The 23121-nt window shown below is 38.4% G+C and overlaps 1 protein-coding gene across 1 annotated transcript in view; it reads right to left on the minus strand.

The window, feature by feature from the left end:
* mRpL9 (mitochondrial ribosomal protein L9) overlaps nt 1-23121 on the minus strand; it is a 231776-nt gene that overhangs the window by 72092 nt on the left and 136563 nt on the right. The gene's annotated exons all lie outside the window — the stretch shown is intronic.

Genomic DNA, 23121 nt, shown 5'->3' on the forward strand with positions numbered 1-23121 from the left:
GGTCCCAACTAACCTGGTCCAGGCTCTCTTCAAATATTTTCATGAATCCCCAGTGGGCGGTCATCTGGGCGTTTTCGAAACGACAGAGAAGATTCGTAACCATTTCATTCGGAAATCCATGGATAGTGAGATCCGTACCCTTGTCAAGTCCTGTAAGACTTGTAACGTCAGTAAACCCGCTCCGAATACTCGTCTAGGTCTCTTGTCTTCCGAGCAAGCTTCTCGCCCAATGGAAATACTGTTCATAGACTATATTGGGCCCTTCCCGAGATGTTGGAATGGTCATCGTTTCATACTTGTGTGTGTTGACGCCTTTTCGCGTTTTACGTGGCTGTTTCCCACTCGTATGGCTAACGCCATCACCACTATCTCGTGCTTGAAACAGATATTCGCTTCATTTGGACACTGTCAATTTTTGGTAAGTGGTAATGCAAAAGCCTTTACTTCTGCCCAGTTCTGGAATTTCTGTTTTGATCTATCCATTGCTCATGTAACCAATACCCTGTATTACCCGAAGCCAAATTATGCTGAGAGAGTGAATCGTAACCTGCGATCTGCCCTCATCACTTATCACTCCTCAGACCACTCCAAGTGGGATTCCTCACTAAATTGATTGTCGTTTGCATTTAACACTGCTGTCCATGAAAGCCACAAGCAAACCCCTGCTTCGTTAATGTTGGCTTTTACTCCAAATTCTCCACTAAATTAAAAGGATCAGCAGAGTCCACCTCTCCCAGGTCAAGGTACCTTAAGTCAGGTAGGGAGGGGTAAACACCATTGTTGGTAACCATGTAGATTTAGTTGTAAGCTATTTGTAAGATTAAGGGTTATAAATTTCATGTTGTTGGTCTGTATTGAACTGAGAATAACATATGAGTAACAACACAGTAAAAGTTTCCGCCTATTCAATACAAAATATATTCACAATATTTTAAAATTACATGGAACTAGTTTCGACATTAACATGTTAAAATTAACATGTTCTTAGGATTTCGTCAAGAGTGATCTTTGCTTTGATGTGGCTGATGATGGCCCCTAGATGGGTCGAAACTAGTTCCATGTAATTTTAAAATATTGTGAATATATTTTGTATTGTATAGGTGGAAACTTTTACTGTGGTGTTACTCATATGCTATTTGTAAGAGTTCAGTTATAAGATAATGATAAATTTATTGTAAGGTATTCGTAAGATAATAATAAGTTTTGTTAGTTGTAAATAATTGTGTAGGTAAATGCCTTAGGTATCCTCTAGTGTAATGGATTTAATATTATAAGTTTTTTTGCTAGTTGTTTTACGTCTTATGGCGACGATGGGACAGGGAAGGGCTAGGAGTGGGAAGGAAACGGCCGTGGCCTTAATTAAGGAACAGCACCAGCATTTGCCTGGTGTAAAAATAGGAAACCACGGAAAACCATTTTCAGGGCGGCCGACAGTGGGGTTCGAACCTACTATCTCCCGAATACTGGATACTGGCCGCACTTAAGCGACTGCAGCTATCGAGTTACATAAAATCAGTTTCATGGTCCATATCGCACTTCAATAGATTCACAATTAAGTATTTATTATTTTCCACCTAGTCGATACAATGATTGCTTAAGGCAATTTAATGATTAAAAGTGGTACATGTTTCGTATTTTATCAACATCTTCAGCCACATAACACTGTTTAGATGAAAAATATTAGCTATTTTCATCTTTAAGTTGAGGTAGGTGGAAAATAATAAATACTTAATTGTGAATGCAGCTATCGAGCTCGGTTATTTTAAGTTAGGTAGATTTTAGTTTAGGGTCACTGCTTGGAATTTATTCCCCTTACTTTCAGGTTTAGGGTAAACTCCTGTAGTTCCTTTCACCCCCACCGTAAACTTGTCAAATAAATGAATTATAGTGCTTATCCCGGGGCTTGGTGCCCTAATATCGCTGGTGTGCGAGGGGGAGTTCCTACTGCGTACTCATTAAGCCACCCATTGTGTGACTCTACGCAAGATCTTTGAGCCCAGCAGCATACTTTTACCTCAAGTATTCCCCTGTCTGCTGCGGTTTGTTTATGTTACAGTGGCTGCAGTGACCAGCTTCTTCTGACGGCAACCTGAAGTGCCAAGTTGGGAGCGCACCTCTGTGCCTTGGGCGCTACCATCCGGCACCACAATCCTGTGGCGAACATCCTAATGGAGGCAGTCTGACTGGACGGTGTCTCACCCATCTGCTTATCTGGTGCAAGATACCACTGGACTGCAATTTACATAGCTACCTGGGTTGTACTGAAATTGAATGGAGGCTGGCGACAAACGGCCGTGTCGGCAACCGCACCATCAGGAAGAACCTGTGGCCTAGCTGTGCTGTGACCGGTGTGAAAAAGTGGTGCAAAATACTTAGTCCATAACGTGACTAAGGAGGCCTTGAACACTGTCTGATTAGTAAGCGAGAAGGTTCTGGATTACTAACAATTGGCAGAAGGAAAGAGTGTACATCCTTTGGTGGACAGTGTAGAAATTGTCAAAGCAATTGTAAAAGGTTCAAAAGGCATTTTGAAGTGTAGTGTGACTATCCATGTGGACCTTATGTGATATTTATTGAATAGGTGGATCTATGAACACCTTTATTATTTTTGAAAATTATTGGTAAACTGTAAACTCCAGGCTACTAAAAGGACCTTTGGTGTAGTGACAGTTTGTTTTGTTTATTGTTAAAAAGTCAACTTCAAGAAATCACGATCGGTAGGGTCATGTATCCTGCCTATCTATACGGTGTGAGAACGTTTTATAAATTGATCGCTATCTCCCCAGTAAAATTATGTTAATGGTCAAGCGTGGCTCAACTTTCGGGGGGAGGAAGATGTCACAGGTGTAGAATGTATTGGAAGTGGAAAGTGTTTACTGAAGACATTATTTGTAAACTTTTTTTAGTACTTACTGTATGATCTGAAGTGTGGTGATATGTTTTATTTGTATTCCATGTAACGACCTAACCTGTACAGTGTAATATTTTGATAACATATGGTATTTGTAAATAGTAGATTTCATTTCTATATTTACTGGAAGTGTCCAGAATAGTCACTGGAATTTTTGAACAGGGTGTGTTGCCTTTTTTTGGTTATGTATTCTAGAAAGTATTTTCTGACTATTCTGGAAATGGAAGATTCGCGATCGTATATATTTGAGAAAGTATGTTAAAGTTCGCGACTGAAGTAAGAGTTGTGATTGGTGAATCTGGGTAGCGATAGGCGGGCTCATGCGTTCTGATTGGCTACTCCAAGGCCAGGGTTTACCTTTTAAAGAGAGCGAGGCAGCATTTCGTGGTCTTGGTCTGTGAGCGGTCTGTCTGGTTGAAGTTTAGACGTCGTCAGCGACGCCTCGCTACCGGGATGGGCCACTTTCGGGTAAGCACTTTTGATTTCCGTTCCAGCTTTAATTTCCTGTAATGTTCGCTTGCTTTTTCATATAGGAGTCTGCCCTAAACTCACCTAGATTCGCCACTTAATTTTTTATGATGCCTTAGCTTTTCAGCTGGGCTTGCTTGTTTGTTTTCGAGGCATTTCCCGTTCCTTGTTTTGCTAAATATGTAAATTGTAGTTTATATATTTACCTTGGGGTTTTGCCTCTGGTAGTTCCCTGTCACTTGATGTACGTTAGAGTTTTTGAAAAGTACGTTTAACTTCACTGTAAATTGTAATAGCGTATTACGTTTCTTCTTACCTACTAAATTGCATTGTACAACTGGATTTGTAACTAGATGTATAGTTTGTTTGAATCTTTGAACTTATAGGAAGCTACTGTCAAAGAACGCGTATTAATAATTGGTGTGTCTCAGCAGAACATGCAGGTTGTTTTTTACTATCGTTATGCATCGGTACCTTCCGCCTGATGGAATTTGTTCGTAATTTATTTGTAAAGTCCATTTGTAAATAATATTTTGAAAATTAAGGATCACGGTTGATTATTTCCGAAACTGCAACCTAAGCCATATCCATGCCCTCAGTAGGTTTCCAGCTCTTTCCCACCTTCCTGGTTTATTGTCATGTAGTTGGCCCTACTGATTTTTGCTAATGTTGTTATCGGCGGAGCTCCGCGTAGTTTTAGCCGATGTTTCACTGAGTGTGTAGTGGTTTTTGGTACTGTGTAATTACACTTTCTTTCCTCCCTTTACTGTGTTTAGTGTTGTTTAGTGTAGCCGCTGTAGGAACGGTTACAATTAATATGAACCCGAAACTTCCTAAGCCAAAGGAATTGCCCAAGATACATAACAACATACCCATTCGGCCGATTATAAACAGCATGAACAGTCCCACATATAAAACGTCAACATTTATACATGACTTTCTCAAAAGACACTGTAAATTTAGAATTTTCAATTAAAAATTCAATAGAATTTTGTGGAAAACTAGAAAAATTCAACTTGCAGCCCCACCATAAGATGCGCTCTTTCAATACTAGAAACATGTATTCGAACATCCCTTTCAACGAAACTGTCAACATCATTAAACTAAACCTTTCCAAATACAGTACCTTAAGTAAATTCGAGATAGATGAGTTTATTAAGTTACTAAAATTTGTTTTAAATAACAATTATTTCACCATCAACAACAAAATTTTTCATCAAATGTGTTTAGCTATGGGCGACCCCATCTCAGGTGTATTGGCTGATATTTACATGGATAAATTGGAATACACGAAAATAAAAACAAATATAGAAGGACTCTGCCTTTGGCTTAGGTATATGGATGACACATTTGTGATAATAGATAATCAGAAAAACAATAGTGAGAAAATTCGTAATATAAAGTTTACAAAGGAGGATGAAAATAACAGTTCATTAAATTTGCTAGACATCAATGTAACATACACAAATACTAAATTTAGTTTACAAATATATAGAAAACTGTCTTATACCCCAACAACAATAAAAAATAATTCACTTCACCCAAAATAACACAAACCGGCAGCCTTTTTTAGCCTAGTTTATAGGGCCTTCAAAATCCCCCTTTCACCCAGTAATCTAACGAAGGAATTTAATTTCATAAAAGAACTTGCCTTAGTTAATGGGTATAAAATAGAGATGGTAAACTGAATAATACATAATGTAAAGCTCAAGTTAGCAACATATCCCACTCCGGAAAAAACCAAAAGACCTAAATACGCAACTTTCACTTATACTATACTAATCCTGCCATCTACCAAATCGCAAATCCCTCAAAAAAATATGACGTCAATATTGCGTTCAAGACGTGTAACCCTAACCAGAACACATTTTTCAACCAAAACACCGTAAATTCAAATAATTACTACCTGGGATCTGGAATCTATAGACTTTCGTGTACACAGTGTAATTAATTATTCGTATGTTGGCCAAACGGGCCGCAGTTTCCTCACTAGATACCTAGAACACTTTAATGCCTTAAAACATAACAAATACTCTGCAATGATCTCTCATATGAAAGAAACCGGCCATTAGTTTACATCAATTGAGAGAGACTTAAAAATCATCAAAAGGGTTGAAAAAGGGTAAACTAATGACAGAGTTTGAAAACATCTGTATCCATCTAGATCAACAATGAATTAACAACAAAAATTTAAATGACATAATTGAAATAAAGAGTCCTTTGCTCGAACAAATACCGAACTTACTACAAATGTTCAAATAAGGAAAAAGTAATTTTAAAAAAAATATTTAATCCCAAAACCATTACTACCTCCATAACGAAAATAGAAACATCTCCCACCTCAACAACATCTAAAGACTCCTCTCTATGCACTACACCAACCACCAGCACCCCGCCTACTTTCCCTTCCCCTACTCACCCTCCATCACAGCTTCCCCACACTTACAACACAAGGAGTAGAGGCGTGGCACCAAATGGCCACTGCGCTGCAGTAAACACCGCTAAACATCTCAGCAATGGTCGAAGGGATAAGTGATGACCGTTTAACACAACTATTTAAAAACAAATCAACACACAGCATTTTCACGCTATTTTCTCTTGTTACAGATATACCAATACACACGGACATAGTAGAACCAATCATATCAACGCATATGTTTTACGTTGCTGAATGTCCCTTATGACTGTAGCCCCTAGAAAAAAAGCTTCTAACCCTACAATGTCAACTAGTCAGCTTAAGTTTATGGTTGGAAAAATGACCAACATAGACGTATTCGAGCGTCAATATTAATTAATGACTGTAATGTGTTAAAGTCACATGAGGATTAAAGTACAAATCCAATCAAATTAACACATATATTAAGACAAAACTTCATAAGTTCTAAGTTTGAGACGAATTTGCAATTTTAATCAAGATAATTTTAATATGTTGTAGTACATACAGTTGTTAACTCACCATCAGAATGAAAGAAGAAATGTATGAAACTTTGTAGCCAGAATCTCACTGTGTCATGTTATCACTGAGGTTTAGATATCAGTGTTAATAAATGAAGCTTTTTCTCTACCTTTGGTACTGCTATTCTAATCACAACTGAACTGTCAATCTATACTTTGTATATTATAACTGCAATTCAGCAAAATGTTTTACTAATTAGTGTTAAGACTATAATCAAGTACGATTAACTGTAAATACATCAAGATTATAACTTAACCTTGAGACATTATAATGGATGAAGATGTTTGGTAGATGAGCGAAACATGTCCCAATTTTAATATTATGTCAAGGATAAAATCCTAACAATAAAAACATTTTATGTATTGAATAGGTGGAAAGCAAATAAATATTTGTATTATTTTACAGCGTAGTACTGTACTGTTTGTTAAAAGTTAACAAATGTGTGGTTTTTCATTTGATCGAGTATTTAATGTGATAGCATTGCTTTAATTCATGACAATCCTACTGGTGTCGTCGTAGTAACCTATGTTGATTACAGTTGAGAAAACCACTAAGACAGTCTTTCTGAGGATGTAAGAAAGTCACGTGGAGAGTGAGTGTCTGCCGTTATAATGAAAACTCTCCAACTTGATTGTGACTGATGGTAGGCAAGAGGGCCTTACCACTACAATGAAAATTTCCTAACCCGGTCTTCACATAAGAAAAGACGTCTGGTGACTTCCTCATCGCGTTTCTTGGGTAACGTTAAGAGTTATGCAATTTAATATAATCTTACAACGTGTACACTACATGACCTAGAATTCTGCATACAATGTAGAATTCCGTAGCGAAGGACGGGTACATCAGCTAATAGGAAAATAAAATTTATTTATTCTCATCTTTTTTAAAATACTAAATTCCAGTTAGCCTACGCAGTGGCCTCCACGGTATGCACTAGCCAGCGTATTGGTAGGTGTGCTAGGAACCAACTGATGAGCCCACCCTAGCACACGAGGGCGAAACGCTGGCAACCAAGAATGAGCTAGCTGGAAAATTTATAATGTCCAATAACGGACCATTTATATTGGTATTACTAAATTCTCCTCAAACTTTCCTCATTAATATACTTCATCAACTATTAACTCATATATTACTTGATTCCAGTGGTATGTCGTGACCCAAAATGATTACCCAAGCAGCCTGGTATTCAAGTTTTCACCTTATGATATATATATATATATATATTCACATACATATTACCAATTTAGAAAGACATAGTAGCAATATTTTAACAAAATTTAAAAGACAACTGAAAGCTACAACTAGTGTCTAAAATGAAAAATAATACTACACAAGAGTACAAAAAAATCCTCTACTAAAATAGTCCTATCATAAGAGTCTACTGTTTCAAGAACTAAATCAAATCCATTTAACACACCTTTCGATTTGTAAGTAAATTCCATTCATCGATCATTTGTAACATGTTTGACAGAATCGAAAAATGTCTCTCTCTCTCTCTTTTCAGAATATTCAGCAGTTAACTTTCAAAAGGAGCTTTTTTCCCATTTTTTGATGTTCATGCATATCCTTTAATTCATTTTAATAATAATAATAGCCTCCCCTGCTAACTATATGACCTTGCCGTGGTGGGGAGGCTTGCACGTCCCATTGAAGCAGGTAGCTGAGCCGCAGGTTCAACCTTATCGGATGGGTTTCTCTTTAGAGACCAGACTAACGAATGGTTCATTGAAAGAGGAGTAGCAGCCTTTCAGGATTTGCAAGGGCGGCAGCCTATATGATTGACTGATATGGCCTTGTAATAATACTCAACATGGCTTAGCTGTGTTGATACTGCTACACGGCTGAGAGCAATGGGAAACTGCAGCCGTAATTAACTCCCGAGGACATGCAGCTTTCTGTATGAATGATGTGGCTTCCTCCCGGGTAAAATATTCCGGAGGTAAACTAGTCCCCCATTCGGATCTCCTGGTGGGAAATATACGAGAGCGGGCGATCATCTGGAAGATGGATACTGACATTCTGTGAGTCGGAGCGTGGAATTTTGGAAGTTTGAATCGTTGTGGTAGGTTAGAGAATCTGAAAAGGGAGATATATCAACTAAAGTTAGATGTAGTTGGTATCAGTGAAGTACGTTCGCAGGAAGAACAGGGCTTTTGGTCAGGCGACTACAGAATTATCAACACAAAATCAAACAGGGGAAATGCAGGAGTTGGTTTAATAATGAATAAGAAAATAGGGCAGCGGGTAAGCTACTACGACCAGCATAGTGAAAGAATTATTGTCGTCAAGATAGACACCAAACCAATGCCCTCCACAACAGTGCAGGTCTATATGCCTACTAGTTCAGCAGATGATGAGGAAATTGGAAGAATATATGAAGAGATAGAAGATTTAATAAAATATGTAAATGGTGACAAGAATCTAATTGTGATGGGAGACTGGAATGCAGTGGTAGGCCAAGGAAGAGAAGGTAATACAGTTGGAGAATTCGGATTGGGACAAAGGAACAAAAGAGGAAGTCGGCTGGTTGAATTGCACTTGTCCTTGCTAATACATAATAAAACAAATTGAGAATTATATGAAGACATCAGTAGTTGCGTCAAAACATCATCAGGAATGACATAACCCTTTAGAATAAATAGGGCCTAAGACAAGGTTGAGTTCTGTCACCTCTTCTCTTTATTACTGTGATGAATGAGATTCAACAACAAGAATACCAAAATGTTGGTGCAACAAAATGAATCATGCTATTTGCTGATGACATCTGTATATGGGGAGATTCCAAGGAGGTACTTCAGGATCAGATCAATTCATGAACAGTAACAACTAAAGGGTACGGCCTAAGATTCAGTCAGGAAAAAAGTGAAGTGTTGGTTATGCAGAGAAATGGTCAACCTGAGGGTTACATAGAAACAGAGGGTAAACAATTCAAGATGTCCAACAAATTTAAATATCTAGGAAGCATGATATCAGCAACAGGCTCCAGTGAAGAAGAACTTACCAGCAGGATTCAAGCCAGAGGAACATTCTATAGAATTGTCCGAGACCAAATATGGAATCCAAAAGTACCATTAAAATGCAAGTGAACAATTTATCTGACTTATTACATGCCAATTTTGACATATGGGAGTGAGACCTGGACCATGAGGAAAAAGGATGAAGCAAGGATTCAGGCAGCTGAAATGAGATTCATCCGAGCAATGGTTGGCAAAACAAGACGAGATAAAATTCGTAATGAGAACATCAGAGACATGGCTCAGGTTGGCAGAATGCAGGATAACATAACTCTGCGTAGACTCAAATGGTATGGTCACATGCAAAGGATGGACCCTGATCGCATACCGAGAAAAATGTACGATATTCAAGAAGAAGAGGGCAGCCAAGAATGCGATATATAGACATGGTGAAAAATAACATTCAGCAACGAGGAGGGGACTGGGACAACACTGAAGAAGGAGAAAAGTACAAAGACAGAAGTTGCTGGAGGGGCTTCGTTCGCCGAACCATCGTATAGATGGAACGACATGGGATATGTTATGTTAATACTTGGTTCAAACACCATAAACGACGGCTGTATATATGGACGAGACCTGGAGACACTGGAAGGTATCCAATAGACTTCACTATGATTAGGCAGAGATTTAAAAAATCAGGTGTTGGATTGTAAAACTTTCCCAGGAGCAGACATGGACTCTGACCACAACTTGCTGGTCAAGAAATGCCATCTGAACTTGAAGAAATTGAAGAAGGGAAGGAATTCAGTGAGATGGGATCTAGACAAGTTGAAAGAAAAAGAGTGTGAGGGATTGTTTCAAGGAACATGCTGCACAAAGACTAAATGAAAAGGCTGAAGGAAACACAATAGAGGAAGAGTGGCTAGTCATGAAAAATGGAGTCAGTAGGGCTGCTGAAGAACACAAGGAAACACAATAGACGAAGAGTGGATAGTCATGAAAAATGAAGCCAGTAGGGCTGCTGAAGAATTGTTAGGAAGGAAGAAAAGATCAATTAAGAATCAGTGAATAATTCAAGAGACACTAGACTTGATTGATGAACGACGAAAATACAAGAATGCTAGAAATGAAGAGGGCAGAAAAGAATACAGGTGATTAAAGAATGAAGTGGATAAAAAGTGGAAGGTAGCTAAGGAAGAATGGCTGAAGGAGAAGTGCAAGGATGTTGAAGGTTGTATGGTCCTAGGAAAGGTAGATGTTGCATACATGAAAATTACATTTGGAGAAAGGAAATCTAGGTGTATGAATATTAAGAGCTCAGATGGAAAGCCACTTCTAGGGAAAGAAGACAAAGCAGAAAGATGACAGGAACATATCCAACAGTTTTATCAAGTTAAAGACGTACATGATTTTGCTCTGGAACAAGAAGAGGCTGTTGATGCTGATGAAACGGAAGACCCAGTTTTGAGGTCAGAGTTTGACAGAGCTGTGAGAGACATAAATAGGAACAAGGCACTTGGAATTGATGATATTCCCTCTGAATTACTGACTGCCTTAGGAGAAACCAACATGGCAAGGTTATTCCATTTAGTGTGTAAGATGAATAAGAAAGAAGTGCCAAGCGATTTTCAGCAGAATGTTGTTATACCTATTCCCAAGAAAGCCAGTGCTGACAAGTGTGAAAACTACTGCACCATTAGTTTAGTATCTTATGCCTGCAAAATTTTCACATGTATTATCTACAAAAGAATGGAAATAAAAGTTGAAGCTGAGTTGTGAAAAGATCAATTTGGCTTCAGAAGAAATGTAGGAACACGTGAAGCAATCCTGACTTTACGTCTGATCTTAGAGGATCGAATCAAGAAAGACAAGCCCACGTACATGGCATTCGTAGATCTAGAAAAGGCATTCGATATTGTTGATTGGACCAAGCTATTTATGATTTTGAAGATTATAGGGATCAGATACCGAGAACGAAGAATTATTTACAATCTGTATAAAAATCAGTCTGCAGTGATAAGAATTGATGGTTTTGAAAAAGAGGCACGAATCCAGAGAGGAGTGAGGCAAGGCTGCAGTCTGTCCCTCCACCGTTTCAATGTTTACATAGGACAGACAATAAAGGAAATCAAGGAGAAATTTGGAAAGAGAATCACAATCCAAGTAGAGGTAATCAAAACCGAGATTTGTTGATGATATTAGACTGCAGAAGATCTCAAGAAGTTGCTGAATGGTATTGTGCCACTTCACTTCCTAAGATTATAATTCAGTGGTCGCAACTGCCGATATCAAATATAAACATAACGCCTAAACTCAATCATTCACATCAAGGAGATACGATATAGCGCAAGATCGGAATAGTAAAAATCAACATGGCAGTGGCCGAGACAAAACAAGACTCAGAATTGTTAAACGCTGTACTATTGCAAAATGAAAAACGAACAAGCTATCTTCAAGAGCGGATGTGCTCATTTGAAGAGGCTAGAAACACATATATAAACTCAAGACTTAGAAGAAAATCTTCGGAAGAAAACAGATTTGCAACATCAGAACTAATTAAAGAACATATAATTACAATAGCAGTAATTGAATCTATGAAATAAGAAGAATATTATAAAGGAAATTCATATACTGAAGTTTCATCACAGCGAAGACTAGGCCTTGACTCAATTAGAAAGAAAGGAATCCAATATAACGCAGCAGTAGCTAACTGAACTTCAAAAATGACATATGAAGGTGAAATAAGAGTAGACATTTTGGTGATCTGCAAACGTTATTACGATTAAATTCGAGATAAAAGAATTCAATGTAATGTCACAACTAACTTCATGTATCTTTGTATCCCAATTGCGCAAAATCTGGCTGCCATGCAATTCTAAGAAGACTATGGTGAGATTGTCCAGAGGAGGCTAAGCTGAGATGATGGCAACGAAGGATTGTATATCCCAGAGCATCCCGATGACCAGTGGCAGAATGTGAACGCCAAACCCGAGCCGCAGATGTCGAAGCGGACATAATCCAATCCCAGAGCCGAAGGCAAAAGATAAGTTTTTCATTAAAATAAGGTAAACAAGTGTTATAAATTCCAATGTAGTCATCTTAATTGTTTGTAAATAGATGTTAGATTGTTATTATCTTCGAGAAGATTCATTTATGTTAGATTCTCACAACATAATTTTACATTTGTGTCAAAATATATGGATATAGGAAGTCATCTTAAAGATATAACCAATCCTAGTTAGGGAGTGTGTATTTTGGAATATGAAGATTAGGCAGTGCCATAGGAAGTCAGAGTAGGATAATATATGGATATGAGAATAATTCGTTATGATGAGAACAGATATGAGGAGATTTAATCAATGAAGTGAATAATTGGGAATTAATTTTTTTTTTTAATTTCGTGTGGCTATTTCTAGCCGAGTGCAGCCCTTGTAAGGCAGACCCTCCGATGAGGGTGAGCGGCATCTGCCATTTGTAGGTAACTGCGTGTTATTGTGGTGGAGGATAGTGTTATGTGTGGTGTGTGAGTTGCAGGGATGTTGGGGACAGCACAAACACCCAGCCCACGGACCATTGGAATTAACCAATTAAGGTTAAAATCCCCGACCCGGCCGGGAATTGAACCCGGGACCCTCTGAACCGAAGGCCAGTACGCTGACCATTCGGCCAACGAGTCGGACATAATTGGGAATGAAATTATTTTAAGCATCAAGATGAGGTACATATGAGAATTATTGGAAACAAATGGAAGAGATCTGATATATGAGAAGAAAGTGATATTGTGAAGTTATATGAATATAATGAAGGATAGAAAGATGGAAATGTTGCTTCATTGATAAAGTAGAAAATGATTGTTTTGAAGAGAAAGATGAGGATATATGACGCAATCCAGGATCATTTATGTTCGTGATACCATGATGATATTTCACTGACAAGAAATCCATATCCTACGATAGTGACAACATGCTGAGATAGTTATAATGAGTTATGGCATAAGTAGATCATCGCAGTGAATCTCTCTAGGAAGTGTTGAGTAGTAATTTGATGAATTTTAACCTAGTATCTCAACCACAAAGTTGTATTTTCCTTAAAAATGAGCATGGCATACATTGAGTCACATGCATAGGCATTATTATATCCTTGTCTGACTCGTTGGCTGAACGGTCAGCGTCCTAGCCTTCGGTTCAGAGAGTCCCGGGTTCGATTCCTGGCCAGGTCAGGGATTTTAACCTTAATTGGTTAATTCCAATGGCTCAGGCGCTGGGTGTGTGTGTGTGGCGTATTCAACATTAGAAATCATCCTTGGTATGACCCTCATCTTCATAGACATGCAGGTCACCTAATAGGCCGTCTACTAGAAAAAGACCTGCACCAGGCCTCTCTGGAGGCCATACGCCATTATTATTATTATTATTATTATTATTATTATTATTATTATTATTATTATTATTTCCTTATAAATAATTCCAGGAGGTTAGATAATTTCTAGAATCTTCATGAAAGATATCCCTTATATATTTTAATAAATGACACAAGGTAATGTGTTAGAATTCAGACACTCGTGTGAGAATATGTTTCATTAGTTACATTTTATGGTCAAATTGAATCAAAGATTAATGCGATGAACGATTATATATATATTGATAAATGATGTTAGAAGTTATAGATGAATATTAGCATATGTTTTTCTAACCAGATATACTTATCTTCTACCTGACGCGTATAAATAATTTGATAATCCTACAACAAACGAAGCCTAATTCTCATCCTAAGTTATCACGTGAAGAAAAGTGAAATATGATGCTGATAAAGACTAAACAAGTTAACATTATCCTATACTCTCCAAGTTGATTTGTAATTAATTTAAAGAGACTTTGATTTATGTACATTTTCATTATTTGATTGATGTGAAGATGATACACAAGTTCATTTTGAATTTCAATCATTTTTATTGTACATAATTCACGTATTTTTGATCAACATTCATATCTACTACATCAAAACAGATTTAATGAATTTTAAATGAGATAATAATTTTCCTTAGATTTCATTTTCTTTTCTCATTTTTAAGACTTTGAATAAATGATCATGATTAAGATATATTGGGATTCCTATTCATCAATTGGCTTAAGTATTTTAAATATATTTAGACTTAAGGAGTAATATAAATTATATTCTTACGCAAACCAAAGATTCGTAGGATTACCGTCATTACTACTGGCAGGTAATGCACTAGACAAAAAACTCTTCTCATCCTTCTTGGAACTCACATTAAAAATATTAATTGTCGCACCCCGAGGCCGGCCGCATAATGAGACACAGGTCCGTGAGGTGACGCAGGGTGACTCACGGTGTGTTTCTGAGAACCACAGAACTGACTGGACCCGCGCATGTTACGGCGCAGGGTAACGTGCCGCAGTTCCTGCCCGTGGTGACCCTGCGGACCACAGTCTCTCTTCCACAGTTTCCTGCAAGACACACGGTGATTTTGGTTGTTCATGTTGTGTTTTGTAGTTCGAAATGGAATAAAAACTCATTGAAGCCGTGCGTGTTCGCGAAGTTCTGTATGACACAAGCCACGAAGATTACTTGAAAACGAAGCTGAAGGCAGGCAGCCATCCTCTATATAACACTAATCAGAAAAAATGGAAGGGATCCAACATTTCGAAGAATAAAGGTATAGGCCAAAGGAGGACAAGGGCCATGAAGGGCATGAAAATGAAAGACTCCCTAGGCCTCGAGTGTTATAATACCGTCTGGGTCGATAAAGAACAAGAGTTGACCAAGGGAGGTCAGATAGAATAGATAAAAGTGAGGAGCCTGACACAAGTAAGTGGAAGCAATGCCAGGACTCAGCTAAGGGCCCCATGGTCGCCAACCCACGCTCCCAAGTTCAGAGACCCTGAGGCCCTCTTTAGTTGCCTCTAACGACACGTAGAAGATACCATGGGTGTTATTCTACCGCCCCCACCCACAGGGGGACTCTTTGTTAACCTTTCATGTGGTTGTTATTAAAACTCCCGTTGCTAAACCATTTTACTGACTCAGGAATTCTTTTTGAAAAATCATATTAAAAGTATTTTTTGTCTCAACCACCATAAACTATATATTGTGTTTTGAGGAAGAAATAATGTACAATATAAAGCAACAAAATATCAATTTATTGAAGTTAAATGTTTTATCTATTGATGAATGCAAAAATAATTGTACCGGGCAAGTTGGCCATGCGGTTAGGAGCGCGCAGCTGTGAGCTTGCATCCGGGAGATAGTGGGTTCGAATCCCACTGTCGGCAGCCCTGAAGATGGTTTTCCGTGGTTTCCCATTTTCACACCAGGCAAATGCTGGGGATGTACCTTAATTAAGGTCACGGCCGCTTCCTCCCAACTCCTAGCCCTTTCCATATCCCATCGTCGCCATAAGACCTATCTGTGTCGGTGCGACGTAAAGCCACTAGCAAAAAAAGTTCTGAAATGAGAAATTCCAACAATAAACTCATGTGACAAATACAAAAAATTTTAATGGCTAAACTGAGATATACAAATTGAAAACAACTTATTTCCATATACAAAAAGTGAGTTTTAGTGAGCCAGAGCTGAAGTTCCGTGGTAAACTGCGTACTGAAACTGCGATCCAACTTGCGACGATTGTCGCCGTGACTCACTCTGCCGTGAAGAATTTGACGTGAGTCACCCTGCGTCACCTCACGGACCTGCGTCTCATTTTGCGGCTGACCTGAGAGTGTGCTGGCCTGGATTTCTTTTGCGACCTGCCTTGGATGCAGGAAAGGCGCAGTATGGACGAAGTCTTGGGTAAGAAGTACAAGATGAAAATAAAGAAGTCCAAAACAAAAGTAATGGAGTGCAGTCGAACAAAGGCAGGTGATGCAGGTAATATTAGATTAGGAAATGAAGTCTTATAGGAAGTAGATGAATATTGTTACTTGGGTAGTAAATTAACTAATGATGGGAGAAGTAAGGAGGACATAAAATGCAGACTAGCACAAGCAAGGAAGAGCTTTCATAAGAAAAGAAATTTGCTCACTTCAAACACTGATATAGGAATTAGAAGAGTGTTTCTGAAGACTTTCATCTGGAGCGTGGCATTGTATGGAAGTGAAACATGGACGATAAGTAGCTCAGAAAGAGAACAGAAGCTTTTGAAATGTGGTGTTACAGAAGAATGCTGAAGGTGAGATGAAAGGATCAAATCACGAATGAAGAGATACTGAATCGAATTGGTGAGAGGAGATCAATTTGGCTAAATTTGATGAGAAGGAGAGAGAGAATGATAGGACACATCTTAAGATACCCAGGACTTATTCAGTTGGTTTTTGAAAGGAGCGTAGGCTGTAAGAACAGTAAGGGTTGACCAAGGTATGAATATGACAAGCAGATTAGAGCAGATGTAGGATGCAATAATTATGCAGAAATGAAAAGGTTAGCACAGGATAGGGTGGCATGGAGATCTGCATCAAACCAGTCTATGGACCGAGTGGCGCTGGCCTTCTAACCCCAACTTGGCAGGTCCGATCCTGGCTCAGTCCGGTGGTATTTGAAGGTGCTCAAATATGACAGCCTCATGTCAGTAGATTTACTGGCACGTAAAAGAACTCCTGGGGGACGAAATTCCGGCACTTCAGCATCTCCGAAGACCGTAAAAGTAGTTAGTGGGACGTAAAGCAAATAACATTAATTATAAAGTCATTACTAGAGCCCGGATTTGCATTTAAATGCATGTTTTTAAATAAGCTAGTTACAATTCTCAAACTTTGCAATGATTCGTTTTATGGCTTAATGATTCCAAATAACCGTTCTTTCTTTTTCCCTGCATGTTTCCATGTTTTGGACTTTTTAGGAGAAAATTCATGCATAATGCACATTTTGAAGATTTTGGATTTAATAGCGAATATTTGGACATTTAATAATGCATAATATGACTTTTCTTGTGACTTTGGTGCATATATATTGTTAACTTGCATGATAGTGCCTTTTATGAATGTTGGTTTGCAGAATTTGGGACCCTTTTTCCACGTTATACAGTATGTCTACAGTTGAGAGACAGAGAGAATGTATTCCTGGTATCCTAAGTGACAACCAAATTTAGTACATAAGATAGAGATCCTATAATTCAATTAAACAAACATTTTCTTATCCGTTGCTTGAGTAAAGATTGACGTAAGCCAGAAGGCACCACGTCGATCTCTGTAATTCTTAGGAATAGTCTATCCCAGTTATACATTGTTATAAATTGAACCGTAAATTGTGCATTACTCATTGATGGCTCATTTCTTTGTCTATGTTAGACAAACAAAACAAAACTTGTATCCCACTTTTGTGAAGCCGTGTTACTGAACTAGCAGCTTAGAAACCTTGGTTGTGCACTGAACCCTCTTCCGTTGTTAACCTGGATTTTCCTACCCGGAAATCTCACTCGTCACTCTGTTAACGCAGCAGGCAATTGTTACCAGTTATCGAGGATATTCAAATGTATCTGCAATCATTGACGCACGGAGAGTAGCTGCGGTAGCTAGGTTGAACAAAGTGATCCGTTCAAATCCAGATTTTGAAATCGTCAAGCTTATATAAGACGTATTGAGGTGGAAATGTAATAAGACGTATAATTTGACCTCACTTTGTCCCAAATGTCTTCATTTAAGTATACACCTGTCATTTCTCTGTCCTTAAGAATGTGCTGACAGATAAAGGGATGAGCTTAAATCAAGACAATTTGGAGAAATTAGTTGTACATTGTTTCAAAAGAAACTGAATTTTGATAGTGCATATTTTACAGTTTGTCATGCATGTTTTGCTATATGATAGTGCATGAATGCATGCATATTTTGAGATTTGATAGTGCATGGAAATCCGGACTCTAGTCATTACCCATAATATATTGAACAAACATAAATTATAAATAAAGTTAATTGTCTATACAGATAGGGATGGCAACTCCCAGATCAACTCAGGAACATTTGCCTGCTGTAGGAGCGACGACATAGTTCGGCATCAACCATAGCAGTTTGGATGTGTCATTTAGTTTCAAGTTTGGATGTGTTGTTCGGACTTAATAAGTGTTTTAAATTAGGATTGTAAATTGTGTCTTACCAGAGTGTTTAATTTATTATTGGTTATATGTATGCATATGTCTTCCAATTGTAGTGTGGCTGAAGATGACCCAATATACATGGGGTCAAAACTAGTCCCAGTTTTATAAGACAGTATACAAGCTTATGATATTGAATAGGTGGACCCTTCTCTACCCTTCGATAGGAATCTCTCTTGGGCAGCATCTATGGTTGAGTTTTAATGAATTTTGTTGGGTGAGCACCAAATGTGTTACCAGAGATCTTTTATAGGCTGACATTGTATGTCATGGAGTGTCGAATGGACTGTTTTCCACCCTTCAAAAATCTGACTACTTCTGCTAGGTTTGAACCTGCTATCTTAGGATCCAAAAGCCAACACTTAACCATTGATCCACAGGGGGAGCCAACAGATAAAGCTGCAGCATTTATTTTCCTAGTTCTGAAGTTGTTAACTTCTTCAACAGCTGTAAAGGAAACTTGTCAGAAAATTTCTTTGAACTGTACACTATTGTCTCCTAAGTATGAGATAGACTGGGGACTTAGGGTGCGAAACACAACTATATTAAACAATAATGACACCAGTCAGATGGCCTTCTACCGAGCTAAGTTATACTGAATTTCCCAAGATAGATATACACAATATATATAGTAATATATACATTTATATACAAATGTACTTTCTTCTCAATGATGGGAACTTCCTAACCATACAACACATCAAGAGTTAATTGAGAAGTATTTGGTTCCCTTTTTAGAATTGTCTGTCTCAGTGGATACTTATCTTCCAAACATGAGGTTGTCCTTGTGTTGTCTTCTTTCTTCTTGCTCCTCTTGGTTACACTGGCATTCGAGCGTTTCAGCACCTCACACCTTGCTAACCGTCAAGGGAATGCAGTTCATTTAAGGTTTTTAGTCTGTCTTTCGGTTCACTTCCCCGTACCACGTTACTCGCCACTGTAGTAGGTTGCCTTCACCTGTCCATACTCTCTAGGACTACTGTCAGACTGATCTCATGGCTACTGAGACTTAGTAGTTTACTGCAGTTCTTCCTTATGAACTACCGCAAATACCTCTTTCAATAGGCTCAGACGAATACTTTACTAGAGCCACGATTCACTCCCTTTGTGAATAGCTTGAATCTCAGTAAGCTTGGATTCTTACTTCTCTACCTCTTTTGCTACTTAAACAGTTCATCTCTATCCATTGTTTCCCAAAACAAACTTCCCGTACCATGACTGACAAGTCCCTTCCTTCTCGAGCCTATTCCCGAAGAGTCTTTAGACTAACCTCCCAGCCTCTTCCTCGGACCGTTACTCATGAATTTCTGTAAAATAACCTCCCTGATTTCGCCCTCTGCGTCTCCTTTAATAACCTCTTATTTTCTAGAACCAACTATTTGGTGATTGACTTCGCCCTGCTTGTGATTCTGAGTTGGCCCTTCCTGACTGGCTCGCATTTCCCTTACCAAGGAAGGATGTTACCAAGGGCATTTTCTACAAACATAGAGAATATGGATATTTCCACTGCTTACATGCGTCTTTTAAGTTCCCAGCTTCTGATCTTAGAATATTTATATACTAGTAAAAAGGCTGGCACCAACATGCTATGATGTGTCCTAATATTTTGCCATGCCCTGGCTTGTTTCCAAGCCAACATGAACTGCACTGCCTTTTTTGGTTTTCCATATACAGGTAGACCTCATTATACGTGATAGTTATGTTCCGCAGAATTGCCGCGCATACCGAATTCGCATAAATCGAGAGTCGTTTTATTTAATATTAAAAATTTCATCTTTGGTCCGTATTGAATGGAGATTAACAAACAATAAAGAGGAGTGCAATTGATCCACCTTTTCAATACAAAGTATGCTGCTAATTTAAAATTACAACATTATTTATTTGGCACTGGTTTCAACGTATCGGACGTCATTATCAGCCAAAATTGGGCAAGTAAACGAAGATATACACATGTTAAAATACAATCTATAGACCATTAATAGTAAAATGACTATGGTTAGATAAAATACGAAGTGTGATGATGCTTAAGGAGAAAGTCATTCTCAAAATATTTACACAAGTTGAGGACTTGTTAGCCAATTGTAAAACAGAAGGGGAAAAACCACTACAAATATTTAAATACGTCTTGATCACTTTGTAGAGCTTAAAATCTTAAGTGTGACGTTGTTAACTACGGGACGAGTTTTGAAGGATATTATAAAAAAACTGACATAAATTTGTTGTTCCTCCGTAGAGCATTGACAATAGTATGAAAATATGTAAACTTAGTAGTTACTTGTAACATCAGTCTTCATAAGGTGAAGTACTGAGTCATGGTATGATTAAGCAAGTGGATCTTGTTACAGACATGGGTATTAAAGTTGTTATAAAACCAGTAATTTCTCGATCCAATGCGGGACCTGAAGTATGAAAAAGAAAAACTAAATTAGAATAAGATACTGGAAAAGGGGGCAAGAAATTAAATCTTTAGCAAGGGACTCACCTCATTCGGCCTGTTGTGTATTATGGAGTCTGGAGAGGAACTAAGAGCTGGGGCTTGCTGGAAGCATGGAGCAAGGTTAAAGGAGGGGAAGGGGTGGGTCAGGAGGGAGGATAAGAGGGGTGATGGATGGGGCAGGATCAGGTGGACGTGGCAGGGAAGGATAACGTGACAAATTGTTGCATATTATCTGAAAGAACAAACTGTTTTGGGGAAGTTAAACACTATTGAAAACCGTAATAAGGACATCAAATAATATTCTGGGCTTTTCGGAAATGTCATTCAAGTTCAAATTTGGGTTAAAATATTGGTCTAAATGCATATAGCAGATTTCCGTGGTATCGAGCAAGGGGCCTTTACTCAACGTGTCCAATATTGCTAAGTCATGATCTATTCCATTAAATTTGTGTTTATAATCATGTATGTGCTGACCTACTGCAGAAAACCTGTTATACCTGATTACATTAAGATGTACTGCATACCTAATCTTAAAATTCCTGCCAGCTTGTCCTATATACGAACTGTTGCAGTCGTTGCAACAAAATCTACAAACGCCTGACTTTGTAAAAGGGTTAGATTTGTTGATTAAGTTAGAATTGTACAGAATATCTGTATTACTATTGCTAGTACGGAAAGAGATACTGGCGTTGTGCTTAAATATATTAGTGACACTGTAAATGTTTTTGTTAAAAGTGAAAGTCGAAAATAACTTGAGTTTAGATTTTTCTTTTATTAAATTTGATTTTGGACGATGTCTGAACTTACTGATTATGCGTTCGATGCACGCTTCTTTATAACCGTTGAATCTAGCTATCGAGGAGGAGGAGGAGGAGGAGGAGGAGGAGGAGGAGGTGGTGGTGGTGGTGGTGGTGGTGGTGGTGGTGGTGGTGGTGGTGGTGGTGGTGGCGGCAACGGCAGTAATTATTGTTTTAATAATAATAGTAATAAAAATGTTATTTGCTTTACGTCCCACTAACTACTTTTATGGTTTTCGGAGATGCCGAGGTGCATGAATTTAGTCCCGCAGGATTTCTTTTACATGCCAGTAAATCCAGCGACACGAAGCCGACTTATTTGAGCACCTTCAAACACCACCGGACAGGATCAAACCTGCCAAGTTGGGGTCAGAAGGCCAGCGCCTCAACCATCTGGGCCACTCAGCCCGGCGATTACTTTTAAGAGGAAGTATAACTAGGCAACCATCTTCTACTGTATATAACACTAATCAGAGAGAAAATATGGAAGGGATCAAACACTTCGAAAAATGAAGGTATTGGCCAAAGAAAGACAAAGGCCAAGAGGGGCGTGGAAATGAAAGACTCCCTAGGCCTCAACACTTAATACTGTCTGGGTCAGAAAAGAGCAAGAGCTGACCAAGGGATGTCAGACAGCATAGATGAAAGTGAGGAACCTGGCACAAGTAAGTGGAAGCAATGCCAGGACTCAGCTGAGGGTCCTGTGGTCACCAAACCACTCTCCAAAGTTAAGAGCCCCTGCAGCCCCTTTTAATCACCCCTTATGACAGGCAGGGGATACCATGGGTGGTATTCTACTACTATGCATAACTCACAGGACCTTAATCACATCACTTTGGTTATAATCACACTATCGATGAAGTTATACATCCCACTATAATTTTTAAATACATTCCGCAGGTAAATCAATTGTAGGATCCCTTATAAATCAGGTGGAGTTACTTTGATCCAGGGAAGCAACAAAGGATCCCCCATTCCAACATCTGGTCTCCATGTGTCAAAAGAGAAAGTTCCATGAGTAACAGCCATTGTACCTACGTAACTTATGCAAGCAAATGATGATTAAAGAATTTCTTCTGGTAAAAGTTTCTCACAAAAATAAACTGATGTGCACTGTGTATTTCATTTTACTAGTTAAAATGGTCTAAAATCAGTGCTAATTTAATTTTTATGTCAAAAGCTGTGATGGCAGCACTGCAGCATGCTGGTAAATAACAATTTGGAGAATTGGATCACTGCATTTCCCTGCTCACGTCACCAAGCCACATGACAAGAGTTTGAATTTGAAGTTTCTCTGTCTCTATTGCACATACAATTGCTATCTCCCATACCCGGTATGGAGTTTTCCAGACTACCAAGCTCGTTTGCTTCACCTTTATTCACCATACAAAGAGCACACTAAACAAGCCACTGGAATCCAAAATCATGTCAGTGAAGGTCAAAGGTTTGGTTCCCTGGACTGATACAATATGGAACAGCAAATATGAAATTTATA

The sequence above is a fragment of the Anabrus simplex genome, chromosome 1 (genome assembly GCF_040414725.1).
Source record: "Anabrus simplex isolate iqAnaSimp1 chromosome 1, ASM4041472v1, whole genome shotgun sequence".
Lineage (NCBI taxonomy): Eukaryota > Metazoa > Arthropoda > Insecta > Orthoptera > Tettigoniidae > Anabrus > Anabrus simplex.